Source organism: Rhinolophus hipposideros, assembly GCF_964194185.1.
Source record: "Rhinolophus hipposideros genome assembly, chromosome: X".
Classification (NCBI taxonomy): Eukaryota; Metazoa; Chordata; class Mammalia; order Chiroptera; family Rhinolophidae; genus Rhinolophus; species Rhinolophus hipposideros.
This window is the reverse complement of record NC_138046.1, coordinates 24,167,203-24,187,942: the sequence shown is the minus strand read 5'-3', so window position 1 is coordinate 24,187,942 and position 20,740 is coordinate 24,167,203.

Below are 20,740 nucleotides of genomic sequence, written 5' to 3'. Positions count from 1 at the left end.
AGTGAGAAAAAATTCTGTTTAAATGATACTGGGGATAGAATAGGAGAGTGATGGCAGCAAGCAGCAATTCTGCAAGTGCCACCAATGAAGCCATGGGGCCTTTCTGGCTAGGGGATGGGAAACAACTCTCAGCCACAGATATCTTACTCAGATTCTTGCCAAATAATGAGGAAGTCTTGAGTAACAGAGTGGTCCACTTCACTTTAACAGGAGGGATATATTTTCTGGTTGGTTACCTGCTAGCACTATGATTCCATGTTAGCTACTTGAATGCACTAAGTGGAAAAAGCTACAATGAGAAGAGGGGGAAACTCACTAACATGGCATTAATACCAACTCTGATATTAACTTGCTGGGCGATCTCAAGCAAGTGGGTCATTCCCCTTCTCCGGGTATCAATTATTTTTCCCCCACACAAGGCAGCACAGTGTTGGCATTAAGAACATGGACTCTGTTGCCAGAATGCTTGGGTCAAACACCACACCACCACTTACTATTCATATAACCCTAGGCTAATTATTTGATCTCCTTATGTGTAAGTTTTCCCATCTGTAAAATGGGGATAATGATTATAGAAATGCTATAAAGATTAAACGATTTAATGTCTGTAAAGGACTTAGGACAGTACTTGGTAAGGTGATGTAAATGTTTGCTGTAGTTATTGTATCATCTAATTAGTCAAAGAGGCAGATGGGCCAGCTATTCTCAAACATTTCTAGAGTTCTCTTTCTCTCTAACCTAAGCTTCTCTCTGACCATGGCCACCTATACCCTCTTAACTATGGCCTCTGGCTCTATGCCCACACTTGAGATGTCTCCTCCCTTACAGCCCACCCACATTCTGCTCATCTGTTAAATGCTTGCTCTACTCACCTGTGCAGAACCTTCTTCACATATCCCCATCGCCCTAAAATTCGCTTATAGCTGAATTATCTGTGGTATATACTCTAATACCTCTTTAATTTTGTCATGAATGCAATTCTTGCCTCCATCACTCCACTGCTACATCTCTGAGGGCAGAACTGGGTTTTCTATTTCTGAGATGCCCTACAGTAAGCTCATGAAAAGAGCTGAATGGCGACCTGATGCCCGAAGAACACAGCTGAGCTTCTCTCAGAACCATTTCTGAATATTGTTAGTCTTGTGTGTCAGCAGAGATGGTGGCAGTTTACATGGTGCAACTAGACATGACCAAGAAGACTTCATTGTCCAAAATATTTTCCTCACCAGAGCCAGGCGCTCCATCATCACTGATCCATATCTGTGTCTTAGGCTTTGCCCTTTTTCTATAGCTGTTTCTAAAAATGTAAATAATCATAGGATCCTTATAAGATGGAAAGGGCAGCAGGATTCACTATGGGAGGAATACGTGAAAGAGTAGTGGAAAAAAACATGTAACAGGAAGTCAAGTGCCCCATTTTCAATTCCTGGCTCTTCTAACTCCCGTGGAGAACTTTCATGAATCACAACCTGTCTCTGTTTCTGTCTATACAAAGACATATTATAATATATAATTCCCAGCATACCTTCTGGCTTTAACCTTCTATGATTCTACAAATGAACCAAATAGTCAAACTTCAGGGACACCTTCAGGCAGCTATGGAAATATTTCTTGCTTGATATCCATCTCTCATGCCCTGAGATTGTTGATTGGTACAATCTGCTCAGATATCAATCTTGACAACATTTATCAAAAACTTTAAAAAGGTTCACATTCTTTGATCCAGTAATTTCATTTCTGTAAAACCTTTAAAAATACAGCAAAGCTTTGTGAATTAAGACTTCAAATACAGTGATATTTATAATAACGAAAAGAGAAACAGCCTAAATGCTAAATCATATGGAAAAGATTAAGTAAACTATATATTCCATTCATTTGATTTAACAAGTAGCCTTTAAAAAAAACAGCAAGAAAATGTTTATGCTATAAAGATTTTTAAAAATTATTTATTTATTTATTTATTTTTAAATTTTTATTTTTTATTTTTTTTCAATTTATTAGTTTCAGGTGTACAAGACAAGGTAATACTTAGATGTTCATCATTTATATCCCTCACACTGTTAACCCCCCTCCCCCATCCACTATCCCTCCGACCTCACACTGAGCCATCACATTATATTTATAAAATTATAGTTTTAAATATACAAAAATTGCGTGTAGAGTATTCTCACAACTATGTAAAATAAACATATATGAAAAATTATGCATAACAGAATGATTGAAAGGAAATATAACAAAATGGTGGGACTCAGGTGTCAATTTTTCCCCAAAATTTCTAATTTGAGCATATTGTTCTTTCATAACAGAAACAATATTGTTTATTTAAAATACTCTACTTAACAGAATTTAATATGACATAAATTATAAGAGGGATGCTGATTTCGTGGACAATAAAATGTCAATAAGTTATCTCAGACCCTTGGACTACCCAACTCTAGTCCTACTGAAGAGTTGCCTAAAGAATGGTTAACTCTGCCACTTTTTCCTGTATGAATTTGGGCAAGTCACTTAACTTTTCTGAACTCCTATTTATTTCAAGTGGAAAATAGACGATAATTATGTAAAACAGCTTAACACAAAGCCTGGCTCATAGTAAGCACTCAATAAAAATTAGTTATTATTGGTTGTAACAATATGGTTAAGTTTTTCCCTGTAATTCTGATAGAAAACAAAGATAAGCAGAGAAAACTTCCAGCAAGAGGATTTTGTTTTGTTTTGTTGTCTGACCCAATATGAAGATAGGTTGGATCGTATGCCTACATCCATAAAATTACTTCTCTAATTTTTACACTTTACTTACATTAATGAAAAAAAGAAAGATGATACAGAGGAGGGGAAATCTAAACAACAAAGGCCAGAGAACAGGTTCCTATTGTATATTTATTTTAAGAGACTTAACCGTACTGTGTAGAGAAAAAGCATGGGGTTTATGTAACTGGAGATTAGTCGTTTGAACTCTGGATGCCAAACCCCACTGTAGGATTAGAAGGGGCTTTCCCAGGCATTATCCTCCTCCCCAGCACTACTTCTAGGGGCTAACAATTGCAGTCCTTGCCATAAGTGGATTATAGCAAAACTACCTGTGTGAACTTTTAAGAAATATATTTATTTCTTAACGTCATTCTTTTTTCTGCCCACAAAAGATTTGAAACAGCTACATTTAAAGATAAAATGGAGAGAGCCAAAGCAAGGAATAAGTTCCTGAAAACAACAGAAGTATAGGAAAATATTATACATTGTATCAAAGGAAGAGAAAATAGTGAGGTTCTTTGATTGTGTGGGAAGATAGTTGAAAGATGACCTTAAAGTGCACAAAATATTTGATGCGTACACACACACACACACACACACACACACGCACGCACACACACACATACACACAAATCACAGCAGGCAACATGGGCTCCCTAAATCTCCATGTCCACAGAACTGATACTGAGTGATCTTAATTGATACTGAGAATTATAAACAGTTTCTTAGGACTTTCATCCTAAAATATTAAAGAATCATCTAGAGTCTTTGAAGAACTATTGTACCACATTTGGAAATTCTTGGGAGCCAGAGTTCCTGGAGATCAAAAAAGGACAAAGTTATCACCTACCTTTTAAGAAAGGATAAAGAGTTAACATAGACATGAAAGGTAAAATAAACCTAATTGTATTCCCAGGACATTAAAAAATAATTTAAAAAAATAATTCTACAATAAAAATAAAAAGAAAGGTAAGAACAGTTCAGGGTGCTGAATAACAATCAACACTGAGTTATGAAAAAAAAAATAATGCCGCTGACCCAATGTGATTTTGTTGGTAACAGAAGATAAGCTTAATGGATTTGAGGTAGCAAACAACATAATGTATGTTGACCTTGTAAAGGTTTTTATTCTGCTCCTGGCCATGACCTACTTATGAACTAGCTTGAAAACTATAATTCAGACCGTATACAATTGGCACTAGAGGGTGATATTGACAAACTAGTTTTTGATAATTCAGTAAGAACCAGAAGCACACTCTGTTGTGTTTCTCAAGGAACTGACCTAAAACTGATGCTCCTTAATATTTTCATCAATACTTCATTGAGTGGAAGACAAAATATGCCTGTTAAATACAGGAAAATACAGTAATGAAGATTTTTAACCCAGAGATAAGAAATTACATAATAGATGGTAGTTATTTTTCATCTCCACCTCCAATAGCAAAAGAAAATGGATCTAGAAGAATATATGATAGATGGGGAGAGGAATATAAGACACTAGTCTTTGACACAAACTCTTAGGATAAGACAAAAAGGAGATCATAGAAAGTTAAGGTGGGAGAGCAACTAAATGATGGGTATCTCAGAGACGGAGTTATTTATACATATACAGATCATAGAGCTAGTGGAAAAAGCTGAAAATTCATTTACAAATACTGTAACTGCAGGTCAGAAGTGGATGGCGATGTGCAACTAGCAATCTGCATGCTTCTTGGAAAAAAGTACACCAGGCCACAAATTGCTAAACATGCCTTAGGAGTGTGTTTAAGGCAATCACTCAGCAAAGAAGCTGAAATAATCAGCTAAAATGGATACCATTCATCATGGCGGTTTTCCTTCTGAGGGTAAATAGTTAAGGACCTGAATGTGGATGCAGTCTTGATGGACGCTACCGTGGTACAAGAACACATAGGAGGCTCAGAAATGAAGAACATTAAACAAAATGCAGTATAAGGAGGCAAACGGTTTTAACAAACCAAAAATCATGATAGAAGGTTCAAGGTCCTCATGAGGGAAGTGTAGGGCAATTCTATGGGTCAAGGAATAGGTTACGTCATTATCAATCCCTAGGAAGAAAGAAGAGAGGGGAGCAAGAAGTAGGTTTGGCTGAAGTGACAAGTCCTCAGAGCTCTGGGAAGCAAATTGGAATGATTTTACGCAAGTCCAAATCCAGCCAGATCACGAATGACAAGTATTAAAATGTGAGTGCTTGTGTATGAGTGTGATTTGGAAAGCCCTAAAATAAGAAAGGACACAAAAGGTAAAGAGGAAAACATTCTTCAAGTAGTTAAGAGAACGAAGGAGGCTGAAGGAAAGAAAACCATGGTTTTCTAGCCAACCCTCTTGCTCCTCATCTCAAGTCCTCACATGGTCCGTTGGAGAGCTACTGCCAGATGACAGCCAGGAAAAACTTGTAATGAAAGCAACTTCTGTAATGAAAACATGAAAAGAACCAATTTAAAGGGTATTAGGAGCACACAGTTGTTATTCTCAGTCTCATGTAGGTCTTAGTTTTTTGATTTGTTATTGAGGATTATTTGGGCAGCTGTGAAGCTTTAAGAAGAGAAATTATAACTTTTCTAATCCTAATATTACCTTTTAAAATAAATTTATTTTTAAATTTTATGATATGTTAATACCTGCTCATTATTAAAAATATAGAGAGAAGTATATAAAGCAAAATATGGTAGTGTTCCTTCACATTGCCAATCCAAATCTCTGACACAGAGCTGGAGCTAATTAGCATTATCAGTATGGAGTGCATCTTCCCAGATCTGTTTTTGTATATTCACACACACACACACACACACACACACACACACACACACACTTCTTAAATACGTGGAACAGAGATTGGCTCATGTCAGTACATGCAGTTCTGCCTTGTTCCTTTTAACAACCACCTTTCCTATGGTATTGCTACGCCAGTTGATTTAACCACCACTTTAGTTGATAGACAATTAAGTTGTTTTCCATCTTTTCTGGCATAAGCAATACTGTAATGGTATCTTATACATGTGAATTTGGCCACATATTTGCATATTTCTGTAGAAAAGGACACATTCCTAAAAGTGGAATTTCTTGGTATATATATTAGAAGTTTTGATAGAAGCTGCCAAATTGCCATCCTGAATTGCTGTTACAATTTTCTCTCAAAAGTATATGAGTGTATCTCTTACCATACACCATCAACAACCCTGAATATTATCTCTTTGTTTCTCCTATCTGAGAGGCAAAATAACAAAAGCTATTGTTTTATTTGGATTTGCATTTCCCCATTATCAGCGCCTAAGGTCTATTCTACATCAGCCAGTGAGATTGAGCACCTTTTCGTATGTTAATTAGCCATTTATATTTCTTCTGTAAATTGCTTGTTCAAAGGCATTTATTAATTTAGCTATTGGTTTGTTTATCTTTCCCTTATTGGTTTATATGAGTTCTTTGTACATTATAGATATTAACCCTTTGTCATATGTGGTATAGGTATTTCGTCTAGACTGTCAGTTGCCTTTATCTTTGTACAGCATCTTAAAACTAGCTTTATATAAGATTTTCCATGAAGAAAACCAACAATTTTAGAAAATTACTTCATTAAATTCAATTTTATTTTAAATAGAATGAAATTTACCCCATTTTACACTCTTTGTTATATACATATAGCTAATCTTGTTGACCAGTACAGTGGTACCTCGGTTTTCAAACGTAATCCATTCCAGAAGATTGTTCGAGTTCTGAAATGTTCGAAGACAACTAGGCCTCAGGATCTTGCACTCAGCGGAAGCTGCGTGACATGTTCGACTTCGGAGGCGTGTTCGAAAACCAAAGCATTTACTTCCGGGTTTACGGTGTTCATAATCCGAAATGTTCATCAACGGAGACGTTCGAAAACCGAGGTACTACTGTATATATAAATGAAAGCGAAACCGGGCTTTACCTGTTGAGTTGTGCATGCTTTTCTAAAGTACTTAAAGATTGTTTACAATCACTTTGAAATACTACCTTATAGGAAATTTTAGCCAGGCCCTCCAGATCACATGTCTATCTTTAAGAATCATGCTGCTAACAGGTACTACGAATCCATGTATCTTCATTAAGCCCCAAACAGACGAGACTGCACTATTTACTTGAATGGAGACTCTTGAGCCACCTTGGACCGCTGTTATTTCACTGTCCTGTACGGGACCTAAGTGGCATAAAGTAAATAAACCTCATAATCTAAGCCTCAAGAGAAGTCTATGGTTAGAAGGATAAAAACTCTGTGTCCCATTCCACCCCTCAGCCAGCCCATCGAACATGCCCAGTGGCAACAGAAGCTGTTGTATAAAAAGTGCCAATTTATACCACAGTTTATTAGCTTGCTGTACAACTGACAAAGCAAAGAACTCATAATTAGCTGACAGATTTACAGATTGTATACCCAGTACCCATCACCAGGATTTCAGAGCCAAGTATGGCTGTAAATAGGTTTTCTTCATTCTCAAACACTGTGGATAATATTTTGGTAAAACATTCAAATTCCCTGGCTCCCTTCCACATTTGCTAGCTTCTCAACAGTTAGGCCCCATATGGGAAAACAAGAAAGCTGAATATTTACAGGGCCTGGTTTCCCCCTCCCCACCCCAAGTGTACATTATATGCACAGTCACTGCACCATCTTGTGGCAATGCCTATGAACTGCATGTGCCCCACTAGTAGGCAAATTGCTAAGATCCTCTGCTGAAACCTTACAAAAAGTCCATTGCCATCTTAGTTTCTCCTTCTCTTTTCAGCCACCAGATTGGAAAGGAAAGGCTACACTAACAATGATGTGTTTCCTTCTCTCTCTCTCTCTCTCTCTCTCTCTCTCTCTCTCTCTCTCTCTCTCTCTCTCTCTCTCTCCATGCACATGTCCTGTCAGGCTCAATGCCTCAACTAGCTCTAAAGACTCAATCAGAAATCCTTAAAGTCAGATAAAGGGACTTCTAGAATAAATTCTTCATAAAAGTACTATTTCCTTCAATCACCAATACCATCTGCACCGAATAGCAGATCCATTTGATTTTTCAACAACTCCACTGTAATACTGTATAGCTCCTGAAGAATTAAGAAGCACAGGTAGCCAGATACATTTTGCTTCATCAGCAAAATGACTCAAGAAAGGCGCTTCATTAAAAACAGCAGCAACAAATAAACAAAAAAGTAGCTTAAACACTGCAGAAGAAAATCACCTTATCATGCAAGCAGAATGGTATCTCTGAGGGATGTGATAGTGATGTATTTAAATGTAGGGATCAAAGCACACTGAGGTTAAGTTGGTCCAACAGGCAACTCCAACACATTCAAGCAGGGTTTATGGAAACAGATTATTGTTTTCTACTGTAAGGGAATAAGGAGCATTCAATAGGTTATAGGCTCCAAAGTGTGAGTGCTGAGTAAAGCCCGTTGTGTTGGCTTAACGAGCCCACTTGCCTAAGCTGAACTAAATTTCCCAGTATCCTCTTTCCTGTGTGCGTTGATTATAGTGGTCCACAAGAAAGATTCTTGTGGGAGATTTGGAGGGCAGAAGTGAAGCAGCAACCATGTTGCAGCTCACCTTGTGGCTTATCTCCTGTCTCACCTCATTGGTGAGAGGATGTGGCTGGACCTGCAGCTACTACATCTTTCCATGTATACTCCAGCTTCTCCATCTCCTGGATCAGGTGTGTACATGTTTAGCTCTGTGGTAAAGTGTTCTGACCTCTGCACGACCCCTGACATTAAGGTCCAGGCCAGAAGTACTGACATGGGTTAATGGACATCAGTCCACCCTCATGGGTTCTGTGTGCTTGCTTTCCCCCCCCTCCATTTTACATCCATCTTCCCTTCCCTGTGGACTTGAAGCTTCAGCATCAGACACAAAGACAACTACCTTATAGAGATGGCTTAACCAGCTCCCACAATCATGTGGTCAGATCGCTGAAACAAATCTCTTTATAGAGAGATATACATCCCTGTGTTCTGTTTCTCTGATTGAACCCCTGCCTAATACAGCCACATTATGGATGGGCCACACACAGAAAATCCACTATGTCACAAACTGCCCTTGAACTTAGTGCAGCTTTTCCATGAATATAATTCAATTAAAAAAGTCCCTGATGGTTGCTGGACTTATCATGGTAATCATTTCTTTAGGTATATAAATGTTGAACAACTATGGCATACACCTGAAACTGATATAATGTTGTATGTTAGTTGTATTTTTTTTTAAAAAATCTGAAAAAAGAAAGTCCCAAAAAATTTCCTCAAAGGAAACATTTAATGTAAACACACAGGTCTCGAGTGTCTACTATGGGCAAATCAATAATGGGAGAGAATGTCTAAGCAGCACACTTTTACCCCAAAGAATATATTTACAGTTCAGTGAGGGAGATAAGTCAAGCATGGAAAATAATAAAATTCAAAGCAAAATGTGATAAGCTGTGTGAGAAAGGTTCAAAGTGTTGTCAGGTTATCTTCCTGACCAAGGATCCAGTATCTAACTGTGCATAGAAATGACCACAAGCATCCTACTTCATCACATTTAAGGATATGTCTACTGCTCTCAAGTTTTCCAAAATGTATATAAATCAGATAGAACATCCTAACTAGTCACATAAAAGGCTATTTATTACTGAAAGAGAGTTGCTAGTGAAGAGTTGCCAGGTTGGAAGTCTGCCCAAGGCCAGGCAGGAGCCAGGATGCCGTGTCACATGCATTGGGGCCAGTTAGGAAGTTGGCTGAGCTCATGGAAACAAACAAAATGTCCTTCGACAGATGAATGGATAAAGAAGTTGTGGTATAGATACACAACGGAATACTATTCGGCAGTAAGAAAAGATGATATAGGAACATTTGTGACAACATGAATGGATCTTGAGAGTATAATTCTAAGCGAAATAAGTCAGGTAGAAAAAGCAGAGAACCATATTATTTCACTGATAGTGGTTTATAAACCAAAAACAACAAAAGAACAAGACAAACAAATGAGAAACAAAAACTCATAGACACAGACAATAGTTTAGTGGTTACCAGAAGGTAAGGGGGGTGGGTGTGGGAGATGAGGGTAAGGGGGATCAAATATATGGTGATGGAAGGAGAACTGACTCTGGGTGGTGAACACACAATGGGATTTATAGATGATGTAATACAGAATTGTACACCTGAAATCTATCTAATTTCACTAACAATTGTCACCCCAATACATTAAAAAAAAAAAGAAGTTGGCTGAGCAGATGGCTGAATGGGGGCACTCCCTGCTATCAGCGTCTGCCATAATCTCAAGGACTACCAGCCAAGGACTGAGGTTTGACCACTAATGGTCCAGTAGAGGAAAAATCTAAGATAGAAAATATGGAGATCAGGGGTGATTCTTTTCATTACAAGTGACACTTCACAACAAAAGCCTTTACAACAGAATTCATTTAAATATTCATCAGTCATTCATTAATTCAATCAACAAACATGTATTGAGCACCTACAATGTGCTTCATCTCTCTCCTGACACCCTGCCTCTTTGCATGACCAGCTCCTTCTCATCTTTCACATTGAAATTTAAATTGCAAGTCAATAATGGGAGACAGAGAATGTCTGCAGAGCACCTGCCAGAGTAGCCAGACCCTCATATGTAGTAGTTTAGGTACTCAGTAAATATTTGTTGAATGAATGAATAAATAAATGAATGACTTCCAAGGCAATGGAACTATGAAGATGACCAGGCCAGGCCACATACCTGTTTTCCTGGAGCTCACAATCCAATGGGGAAGGTAAATAGGCAACCATAAAAAAGAGTGATAAAAATGACCTCAGAGAGCCTAACTCATTACCTCCCAAAGATATGCCTACCCCTATCAAATTTACCAAAGTGTATATAAATCAAAGAGGACAACATCCTAAGCATTCACACAAAAGACTATTTACTGTGTTGGGAAATGGTGTTGACATAGGGGCTGAGGGGAGCACAGAGGAGAGATGACTAAATCCAATTTGGAGGTCAAGGAAGACTCGCCAGAAGTGGTGACATCGAAGCAGAGTCTGAAAGAAGAGCAGGGATTAAGCATGTTAAGAGGGTGCATTTATGCATGTGTGTTATTGGGTGGGAGAGCATGCAATGGTAATAGAGAAGGCAAGAGTGAGAAGGATAAGGAATAGCATTTAGGCAAAGAGAACATGTGCAAAATGCCTAGAGGCAAAATGAGGGATGATGAGGGAACTCTAATAGCTCTTCTTCGTTGGTGCATGGAGTGTGAGGGGCAAGTTTTGATAGATGACACAGGAAAGTCAGCAGGGTCCACATCATGAAAGGCCTTGAATGTCAGTCTGAAGCATTTGGAATGACACTCAAAGATATTCACTTAGTGTGCTTTATTTATAAAGATGCCATTGTGGTGATTATATACTACCAGGAATTAAAATTAAACGAGTAAAATAATGCTAAAATTTGGTACTAATACTAAAGATAGTCATAGTTCTCGGGACAAAAACTGGACCATATGGACTGACAATGGAATAGAATAATAGAAATCATGATCATTATGATAAATACAAAATATGTGGCTGATGTATGTATTGCCTGCACTGTATTCAAAACCCAGGGAATTCTGAGTACAGAGCTGAGTACACCATGTGCATCTGCTAAAGAGTAATTCCCAGTATTGTTGAGAATAAATAGACATTGTTTTCATCTATCAAAAAGAAAACCTATCTGCCAACTTTAAACAGTTACTATGTCCAACAAAGTGCCCACTATGTGTAAAATACAGCACTGGAAACCATGAGGGGAGAGTGGGAGAAAAACAAAGCAAAAAGAAAGGAGAGAGAGAGAGAGAGAGAGAGAGAGAGAGAGAGAGAGAGAGAGAGAGAGAGAGAGAGAGAGAAGGGAGGGAGGGAGGGAGGGAGGGAGGGAAGGAGGGAGGGAGGGAGGGAGGAAAAGAAATCTCATTTGTGTGGGGATTTTAGGTGAAAATATTTCCTTTTAGTGACAGTGCATCCCATTACTGGGTAGTTTATCAGAATAAAATGAATGGGAAACAACTGAAATGCCCATGGGTAAACAACTGGATTAAGAAACTGTGGTACATTTATACAATAGAGTATTACTCAGCTATAAACGAAAATGAAATCTTACCATTTGCAACGATACGAATGGACCTAGAGAACATTATGTTGAGTGAAATAAGTCAGTTGGAGAAAAAAAATACCTTATGATCTCATTTATATGTGGAATCTAAAAAACTGAATAAATGAGCAAAGTAATCAGAAATAGTCTCAGAGATATAGAGGAAAAACTGACGGTTGCTAGAAGGGGGGGTATGGGGATGAGGGGGAAAGGGAGAGCATTAGAAAGCACAAATTTGTAACTATAATATTGCCATAGGATATGAAAGACAGTTTGGGGAATACAATCAATAATGTTGTAGAGATTCTATATGGTGTCAGATGGACACTTGTCTCATTAGAGAGACCACTTCATGGATGGTGTAGATGCCTGATCATTGCACTGTACACCTGAAGCTGAAGCTGAATAATATTGTATGTCAACTATAATTTTATATATATATATATATATATATATATATATATATATATATATATATATTCACAGAAAATGAAGTACAGCATAGGGAATAGAGTCAATGGAATTGTAATAGATGTATACAATGTCAGAGGGGCAATAGATTGGGGGAGGGAGGTTATCACTTTGTGAGGGGTGAAATGTCTATTACATTGTTTTGTACACCTGAAACTAATAGAAAATAAAACAAAACAAAAAAACTCATAGACACAGACAATAGTTTAGTGATTACCAGAGGGAAAGGGGGGAGGGAAGTGGTAGATGAGGGTAAAAGAGATCAAATATATGGTGATAGAAGGAGAACTGACTCTGGGCGGTGAGCACACAATGGGATTTATAGATGATGTAATACAGAATTGTACACCTGAAATCTATGTTACTTTACTAACAATTGTCACCCCAATAAACTATAATTAAAAAAAAGAATACAATGAATGTGGGGGATGTTAAACATTACCAAGAGAAAGAGTGTAAGTGTTCCATAAAATTTTCTGAATGAATAAGACATATTAGTCAAAAATAATCAATTCTTTTAGGGCTAGAAATGTTTACTTGTATTAACCCAATCAAATTGCAAAACACCAGAACTCTTTTCTAAAATACTTTACATGCTTTATCTCACTTGATCATTACCACAAATATGTGGAGTAAGTACCATTATAATTTCAATTTTAGAAATGAAGAAAGTTAGGCTCAGAAAGATGAAGTCATTTATCTTAGGTCACGCAGCTAATAAAGGGTTGAGCCAGGATTATGAACCCAGGGAGTTTGATTATTATAGTAGGAATCCCAGAAAAAGTTCTGCTTTAGGTTGAAGGTCAATAGTCAATGGAACAGAGAGAATGCAGAAGAAAAATGAAACTGTTGAAAATCTTTTATTAAAACATTGGGGCGACCAATGGACTGTATGTAACCCTCCTTACGTCTTCTCCTTTGATTCTAATGTATAAAATAAACTAATAAAAAGAAAAAAAAAAAAACAAAAAACATTGGGGCAGTGTTGTGCATGCCAGACCCAGACAGACCTAAAACGGAATCTCAGTTCTGCTACTAGTTCCCCGTGTGACCTTAGGCAAGTCACTTGCCCTTTCTGGGCCTCAAGGTAAACCTGTAAAATGGGGGTAGAGGAGCGGAAATGTGATATGGATTTGCCTGAAAGTGTTAGAACTGAAAGGAGTTTTTTTAATGCTTTCAGATGACTTCAAAAGAATTTTTGCCGCTCTAGATATATCTTACCCACCAAGTATGAAGACCACATCCTCTCTTCAAGTACAGTGTATGTATAGATTGGTCTCTAATAAGAAATGCAATATATAAAGTACAGAGGGCCCAAATAAGACTGGAGACCCTGATTATTTTGTTGAATACTAAAAATATTCTCTAATGGCCAGAGTTGAATCTGGAATTATGTCTGTGGAAAACAAAACACAGAGTTATTCTGACACCAAAGGCTGCTTCTATTTATGAGACCTAGAAGAGTATTTATGGGTCTAATAATACTGAGTTCAAGGGTCAGGAGATCTCAGGCTGCCTCTCCAAAGGCAAAGGTATTAGGCAATTCCCTTCCAAGAATGTGGGTTGGGCATCTGTGGGCCCAGAGACAAGTGTTGAACAAGGTAGAATTCAAAGAACCGGAAGGAAGCCGGTTGTTTTGTGAGCATTCTTAATTGGAAAAGAAACTATTGTTAATTACATTTCAGAGAAGCCAGAAATGGTTTCCTAGCTTCTATACATCAGGAGTTCAAGACCCACTACGCCTAACTGCTGTTCTGGAGGAAGCTTCTGCTATAGAAGAGAATTCCATTTGAGATAGGGCAAACACTTTGGAGTCAGACAGACCTGGATGTGAAACTCAGACCTGCCACTTACTAGTTGTGTGGACTGGGACACACCTCTCTGAACCTCAATGTACTTCTCTGTACAATGGGAGCTAATAAAACTTCCCCATCAGCATGTTTAGAAAAATGAGATGAAGCTTCTTTTAGAGACAAATACGTAATGAAACATTTACAGATGATGTCTGAGAATTACTTCAAAATATTATAGATTGTAGGGAAAGTGAGGACATAAATTAAACAAGATTGGCCAAGAATTGATAATTGCTGGAGCTGAGTGATAGAGAAATGGGGTCCATTATGCTGCTCTCTCTACTTTTGTAGAAGTTTGAGTCTTCCCATAATAAAATGTTTTAAATAATGAATGAGGTGAAGAGATTGAGCTCTGGAGTTCCAAGTAGGTTTGATTTGGGCTCATGCCTCTAACTGTGAAGTACTGGTTAAGTTAATTAAGCTCTCCTGAGTCTCAACATATGCCTCTGTAAAACGTGGGAAGTATTTATTCCTGCCTCAGAGGGTGATTTGTTAAGATTAAATGTGGTTATGCATGTAACAGTGTCTGAGATATAATACAATTTCAAAAAATATTAACTGCTGCTGTTGTCCTTGTCATTATTGTTATTATTATTATTACTATTATTATATGAGGGGCTCTGAAGAGCACTTGGCATGCAGTAGGTGTTTAATAAAGGGTATTGATCATCAGCATAATTATCATCAGCATCACCAGCAGTTGAACTCTTCATACCTGGTCAGAATGCACTGTTAAGCTGAGCTCCTAATCTCACCAGAATATGAACAGATGTGGGCATTGAAATCTCCTGGGTGAATAAGAGCTGTGTTTCCTTAGTGGAGTGGAACTATCTCCAGCAGCTTAAGTTCAGAAATTTCCACTCAAGAGAAGAACCAACTAAGTACGTCAAGCTGAGCTGTCAAAACCTTCCTCTACAGAGCTTCTGTAAACAGGGAACAGTTGCAGATCAAAGACAGTTGGAGACAGGAAGCTCTACAAAGGGGGTTTTATTCATGGGGGCTTTAGAGTAGGGGTCTTGGCCTTGAGAAAAGGGTACAGCTGAGAATCACTTTTTTTTTTAAAGATTTTATTGGGGAAGGGGAACAGGACTTTATTGGGGAACAGTGTGTACTTCCAGGACTTTTTTCCAAGTCAAGTTGTTGTCCTTTCAATCTTAGTTGTGGAGGGTGCTGTTCAGCTTCAAGTTCAGTTGCCGTTGCTAGTTGCAGGGGGCGCAGCCCACCATCCCTTGTGGGAGTCGAACCGGGAACCTTGTGGTTGAGAGGATGCGCTCCAACCAACTGAGCCATCCAGGAGCTCAGCGGCAGCTCAGCGGCAGCTCAGCGGCAGCTCAGCGGCAGCTCAGCGGCAGCTCAGCGGCAGCTCAGCGGCAGCTCAGCGGCAGCTCAGCGGCAGCCCAGCGGCAGCCCAGCGGCAGCTCAGCTCAAGGTGCCCTGTTCAATCTTAGTTGCAGGGGGCGTTGCCCACCATCCCTTGCGGGACTCGAGGAATCGAACTGGCAACCTTGTGGTTGAGAGCCCACTGGCCCATGTGGGAATCAAACCGGCAGCCTTCGGAGTTAGGAGCACAGAGCTCCCACTGCCTGAGCCACCGAGCCGGCTCCGAGAATCACTTTCTTGATGAAGCCTTCTCTGCCCTTTGCTCCTGACTTCCTGCTTCAGTGGGCCTAACTCAGTTAAATGTTCAAAGCAGATTTGTCACATGAATGGACTATAGGACAGAAATCAAGTTACCAGAAGCTGGACACTGGGTTCATAAGTCGAAGCTGGTTAAATAAATGCCTCCAGACTCAGTATAAGCATTCTTCCAGAATCTGGGGCTGGCCTATTCACCACATGGAGCATGGTGGCCCAAGCAATGAGAATCAAGTAGGGAATGAGAGTAGAGCTTCCAGTGTGACCTGAATGACCTATTTATCTTCACACCTCATGGAGGTTCCACCAACTTGAACTGTGCCCTTCTGGGGTTGGCTTCATATACTCTGTACAGACACATTTAGGGTGGAAACTTTCACCTGCTCTACTTGCTTGCTCTAATTGGTTGCTACTTGCTTTTGACCCAAGGCTTATTAGAGTTTATTAAAACTCTATTAAGGTGGCAATCAGCCTATGTTAAGATTTTATATATAGCCTGTTAGAATTAATGATACCTCAAAAACCCCTATTCAAATTCATTTTGCAAAGCCCATGCCTAAGATAGGGAGTAAACAACTTTAGCCTGAAGCAAAGGTTCAAGTCCAAGCAGGGTGGCATTCAACAGCAAGTCTGGGAAGAGCATGGGGGTCAAACTATAGAGAACTTTTGTGCATTTAGGTGAGTATGGACTTCTATCTTCAGATGGTGGAGACCCCAGTGCTTTCTGAGAACAGTGTGGTGATCAGACCTGTGATTTAGGACAGTAGCTCTCCAGTTTACCAAAGCATTTTAGAATCACAGAACTTCACTGAAAAGGCAGAACCTCTCACTTTGCACCTGAGATTTTGATTCAGAACCTCTGTAGTGGGGCCCAGGGTATCTGCATCTTTAAACAAATACATCAGGGAGGATTCTGAGGCTAAAAGTTCATAAGTTAGGTTTTGAGACAGTGTTTGGAAGATGAGTACGGTGGTCAAGAAGAAGGCTGAGGACTGGAGAATAGTTAAGGTATTGTGACCATCCAGGTGGGCAACAGAGAAACATGGCTTAAAGTGGGAGTGCTGGGAAATCAAAACAATCTTCACCCTGTTAAGTTTCTGGGAGTGTGGGGAAAGCATGGTTTCAATTGCAATGGGCACCAGGGAGCACTGGGAAACTACTCATGCCTGTTGGGTCAAGCTTATTCTTTTATTTTTTTCTTTTTAAATTTTTAAAATTATTTTAAGTGTGTTTTCTCCAGGACCGATTAGCGCCAAGTCAAGTAGTTGTTTCAATCTAGTTGTGGGTGGTACAGCTCACAGTGGCCCATGCGGGGATAGAACTGGCAACCTTGTTCTTAAGAGCACTGCTCTCTAACCAACTGAGCTAACCGGCCACCCACAGGGTCAAGCTCATTCTTGAAAAAGCTTATTCATCTTGACTAGTCAGTGCTGAGGCTCCTTACTTAACCTTCCTTCCTACCTGTGCAGCTTTGTGAAGCCTAAATCTGCCTCTTTGATCAAATTCTCGAAGTCGTTGCCATGTCATCCCAAGGAACTTGAGAAGCACGTGATCCTGTCCTAGCTAGTTTCAGAGACAGAAGACCTCTTTCAGGCCTGAGAAAAACCACACTGTTGTGTTTGAATCAATCCATGAAAAGGCTGGTTAGAATTGGCTCCAGCTGGCTGGTTTGGTCCTACCAAGCTAAGGCATAGCACTCTCTTTTTAGACTTGACACTTCCTCTCACGTCCTCTTAAGTCACATGAAATCCAATAGAGCATTTTTAAGTCACAAAAACTGTTAAACTTTTCTTAGGCTCAGTTAGGCATCATTAAATCTTACCAAATTTAGTGAAGTCACAAGATTTAACCAGGCATAATGAGCATAGAATTTATACAACTTAATGAGACTTGGTGAGGATTATTGAACCATATCCTGCCCTTAAGGCAACAACATCAAAATTTTAAAATTCAAATGGGATTGAAGAAAACTATTCTTTTTCCTTTTCTTTTTTTAAAGTGAAGTGAGCTACCTGAATTTACAAGCCTTGTGTGTCACCTTCCCTGAGGGCCCTTCTGTGATTGGTAATCTGATAAACTAGTATGTGCTAACTTTTAATGGTTACTGTCCCTTCTCCCTCCTAGGTGGCATATATGCATTTTAATAGGGTCTTCTGGACAGGCTGCTTACATCCAGAGTAGAGACTTGTAGTGTGGGAATTCTAGGCGCCATCTCAGACCTGTTTGAGGCAGTTACACCTTTGAGCCCCACTCAGATCTCATTGTGCAAACAGGCCCACATACTCGGGCAATACTGGGTGGAGAGGTAGGTGGGAAAGGGAAGGGGCTGGTGGTGAGTCATCCTTGGCAAAGTGCAATAAAATAGATCCCAGATCAGCCAGGGATATCAGATAATGCATTTTCATTGCTGGAGAGAGTATCGATGACTCACTTGGCATTTTTCGGATTAGATCTTTCAGAATACTTCCGTCACTGGCTACATTCAAAACTCAGAAGCAAACCTTGGGATGGATCTTTATACATTTCACTATGTAACATTTGTATTATGTATATTTTATATTTTTAGAAAAGCTTTTTTTAATTAGTCACAATAGGACATATACTACTCTGTGCTTATTTCCTTGCCAATATTTTCAATTCTTGATCTCAGAGCCAATCTTTAGCTATTAAAGACATGGGCATATATCAGATATCAAGCATTCGCACTAATAACAATAATCATGATAATGATAAAACTATCAAGCACATATTAAGACTCATTCTGTGTCGGGCACTGTTCTAAGTGCTTTACAAATATGAACTCATTTAATTCTCACAAAACCCCTCTGAAGTTGGAGCTATTATTTTCTCCATTTACAGGTGAGAAAACTGAAGCATGGAAAGGTTAGGGACTTCCCCAAGGTTACAAAGCTGGTAAGTGGTAGGGCTGGGAATCAAACCCAGGCAGTATGGATCCAGGACCTCCGCTCTCAACCTATAACATCAGCAGTACTCAGTTTTGGGGGTTTAGGGTAAACCATCCATTATCTTCCAGTTTTAGAAGGAAAATCATGATATACTGTTGATTTTTTTTTTTAAAAAAGTTGAGTAACAATAACAACAACATGGTTTCATTTTTGCTGTCAATATTTTGTGTGTGTGTGTGTGTGTGTGTGTGTGAGGGAGGGAGGGAGGGAGGGAGAGAGAGAGAGAGAGAGAGAGAGAGAGAGAGAGAGAGAGAGAGAGAGAGATTAGAATGTGAATCAGACAAGGAGGTCTGGAAGAAACTACATGATACTAGTTATTTTGGGGGAGTGAGAGTTGTACAGGTAATTTCATTTGTCACTTTACATATTTCTGTATTTTTAAAAATTTTTTAAAAGCATGTGATCAAACATACACACATGAAGAACTAATTAAGCTTTTAAGTATACTCTCTGATATAGAGTTTGGTTTAGATTTCCATATTCCTGAGAGAAAATATCAGATCCTTGCCTGTTGTCAAACCTAATGCAGTGACTTTCATGTAATAGATATTCAATAAATGATGTTTGTGCTGTGTTATTTGGGAAGTATGTTGTTTGAACCACACCTCTTTAGTCTCTCAGACTCTGGGTTCGTTATAAACTTTGACAAGATTTCACTATTTAGGAAGTTTTGATTGGCTCTCTAACTCAAGGGTTGACCGATGTTTTCTTTCAAGGGCAAGAAAGTAAATATTTTAGGCTTTTCAGGTCATAAGATCTCTGTTGCAACTACTTCTGCTTCTGTAGTGTGAGAACAGCCAGAGGAAATATGTAAAGAATGTGCATGACTGAGTTCCAATTTTTTTTTTATTTACAAAAGCAGGTGGAGGGCTGCATTTGACCCAGGTCCATAGTTTTTGGACCCCTGGTCTAGCTACTCAGAACAATGTCTCTTGCACTGAGAAACAGCTGATTTGATTTGTTTTCAAGATACTATTCTCTGGCAGTTCTGAGAGTTTTGAACTTTGTGAAGGTCTGATTGATGTGTCATAAATTTACTTTAGGATTTTTAAGGTGTTGATCTAATTCCCCTGACGTTTAAGACTGTCAGCTCACTTCATTCTTGCCATTTGAGATATTAGAATTGCCTTAGTCCACAATCACATTTTTTTTTACAAATCCCTTGCTTTTGTTTGCATAATCCTTAGTGAAGCCAAGATAGAAGAAATTCCTCCTTAGGACAGGGCAAGAAAGCTGTATGTTGCACATCACCACCCTGGACCAATCTGTTGGTCTCTTCTGTGTCTCAGGCATGCAGAGACTGTAGTTGTCTCGAGCTTGTCATGTGATGATTTTATGCTTCTTCCCCCCATGGAAGGAAATCATCCCACTAAGTGTGGCAGATCGTGTAACCCTCCCACCCTGCAAAGATAGCCCTGCTCTTACTTAGTTTTAACTCCTATTGAGAATCTTCAATCCTTTGGGACTGGGCCAATGAGCTATTTCTTCATTATAGTTCCTCTCTGGGGTACCTCAGTAGCCTCTGTAGTCAACCCTGACCTTGTGATCTGAAACATAGTGTGGGTCTTCTATGGGTTCCTCACTTCAGTAAGAGAAACTTGCTCTCCCAAGAGTACCCTCCTCAAGGGAAAAGAGACACAGCCTTTATTTCCTAAGTATTTCAAGTTCTTGGCCTCCATGTTCCTGTTCACTGTTCCTCCCAAAGGGCCGTGGGACCTTCATAAAATCAGGACCTTTGGCCACTCAATTATTGCTCAATAAACAGTTGATGTGCAAAACTTTCTAGGTATAAATAGTTTATAGGCTGCGTACAGAAAACCATCCAAATTTGTAGCTTTCTTCCCTCTAATCCCATGGGACTGATATCTAAATTCTCTCTGGAAAAGGGCAAGGACAAATCCCATATATCTATAATCCTAAACATAAGTTTGTTTGGAAAAATATATACATTG